This window comes from Stomoxys calcitrans, chromosome 3 (assembly GCF_963082655.1).
Source record: "Stomoxys calcitrans chromosome 3, idStoCalc2.1, whole genome shotgun sequence".
Taxonomy (NCBI): domain Eukaryota; kingdom Metazoa; phylum Arthropoda; class Insecta; order Diptera; family Muscidae; genus Stomoxys; species Stomoxys calcitrans.
In genome coordinates, this window is record NC_081554.1 from 88,564,700 (window position 1) to 88,566,845 (window position 2,146).

Genomic DNA, 2,146 nt, shown 5'->3' on the forward strand with positions numbered 1-2,146 from the left:
AAAGGATAACTTGTTTGTGTATAACAGCCGCACTGAGGACGACACCATCTGATGCACTGAATTTAATGCTACATCTTATGCCTCTGGACATTGTGGCTACCCAAATTGCAGCGACCACTGCCGTGAGGTTAAGGGAGCTTTCTCATGTCATGTGGTCATGTCGTGGCTGCCGACACTGTGTTTTCCTTGACACAATATGCCATGTTCCAGGCAGCGTAGATTATACCCTACCTGATCCGCTTTTTGATAAAAAGTACTGTACCACTCTTCCTGATATGAACGATTGGAACTACGATATCCCAGGTAAGAGAAGTTATATAGACTTCTATACGGCTTTGGGGTGTACTCTAAAAATCTAAAACTGGTCATATCGAAAAGGTTACCCGACCACTGCAGTATGTATCAAGCGGAGGTCCTTGCAATTAAGGAAGTGGTGGAATGGCAATGATATAATGTCATTACGACGATTGGTATTAATATCTTCTCAGACAGACAAGCAGCCATTAAATCCCTGGAGAACATATTTCTGTACACAAAAACCGCCATCGACTGTCGCAGATCTCTCAACGAGATGGCTGAACAGTTCCGAATTCACCTGTTCTGGGTGCAGGGGCACATAGATATCCCAGTGAACTGTAAACCGTACCAGCTTGCGAGACTAGGAACTACCCTACACATTCCAGAGATATTGGAATCTGTGCGCCTCTAGTGACATGTAAGCTAAATTTTCAGGACCAGGCCCGTAGGACAACGAATGGCAGATGGTCACAAAGAGGGGGCTGTGAGCACTCTAAAACTATGTGACGTAATCTAGACTTTAAGAGGTCTATTGCTTGGCTTTCATTGGCTAGACGTCTCAGTCATTCTGTCCGTCATGACAGGTCACTGTCTACTCGGAAACATGCTGAACGACTTTTGCAGAAGCTGTGAGGACATCGAAGAAGAAGAGACTATAGAACACCTTCTGTGTGTGTGTGCCGCACTAGCAGTCAGAAGGAGTTCCACTTTAGCTTTTCATTTCATTGAGAACCTGTCTGATTTAGCGGATGTGAGCATTCTTAAATTATTGGGCTTCTTAAAGCAATCTGGATAGTTCAACGGTAGGAACAAGAAGGCATCTTCCTTCTTCTGATCCTGTGGTCTCACAATTGACGAAAACGTCTAAGTGAGTTTGATGACAGGCTGCCACTTAACCCTAACCTAACCTATTCAAAGGCTTCAAGCTACTCTTACTAGGACTAGCCATATATGGTCTGGCCGTCTTGGTACACACAACATTTGTTCCAGTTTTAATACCGTTAAATGTATTCCTAAATATAATCCTACTCTATTTCTTTATGTTCAGAATGATCAGAGAAACTGCGATCATTCTAGCTACAATTCTTGAAACTAATATCCTACGATGCAGTATCCTCTTTAGATTTCTGGTAATATACATTTTGGCCTATTGAACAATTCGAAAGATTTTAATTTTCATTAGATTTCAATGTCTCCCTATTATCGCTACATAACATACCTTTAATGTTGGAAATTATTTTTCTATCAGCTTTAGGTTTGAACGTGACATTCAAAAAAGGTTCACAATATTGTTGGCATGACCCCGACGTGATTTGAACACGCAACCTTCTGATCTGGAGTCAGACGCGCTACCGTTGCGCCACGGAGTCTATAATCTACAAACTTTACGTTTCTAAATATATGGCAATCATCTTTAGCGTTAATAGCGATAACAAGATAGGGTGGTTCTATTTTGTGCATCATTGTTAGAATGTTAACATTTCCTAAAGCGTAAAAAAACAAATATAAACAATTATTTCCAGGTGATTAAATAAAGTGCGGTATATCTGGCGGTTATGCTAAAATTGTACAATAATAAGTTTTGTTTTGTTTATTTATATATTTATTTATTTATTTTTTTTTTTGGAGAAATACAGTATAACAAGTAAAAGCGTGCTAGGTTCGGCCGGGCCGAATCTTATATACCCTCCACCATGGATCGCATTTGTCGAGTTCTTTTCCCGGCATCTCTTCTTAGGCAAAAAAGGATATAAGAAATGAGTTGCTCTGCTATTAAAACGATATCAAGATATGGTCCGGTTCGGACCACAATTAAATTATGTGTTGGAGACCTGTGTAAAATTTCAGC

The 2,146-nt window shown here is 40.2% G+C and overlaps 1 non-coding gene across 1 annotated transcript; it reads right to left on the bottom strand.

The window, feature by feature from the left end:
• Positions 1-1,595: 1,595 nt before the first annotated feature.
• On the bottom strand, positions 1,596-1,667 carry Trnaw-cca (transfer RNA tryptophan (anticodon CCA)). The gene has a single exon. It is a non-coding gene; the product is annotated as a tRNA-Trp (tRNA).
• Between the last annotated feature and the right edge of the window lie 479 nt (positions 1,668-2,146).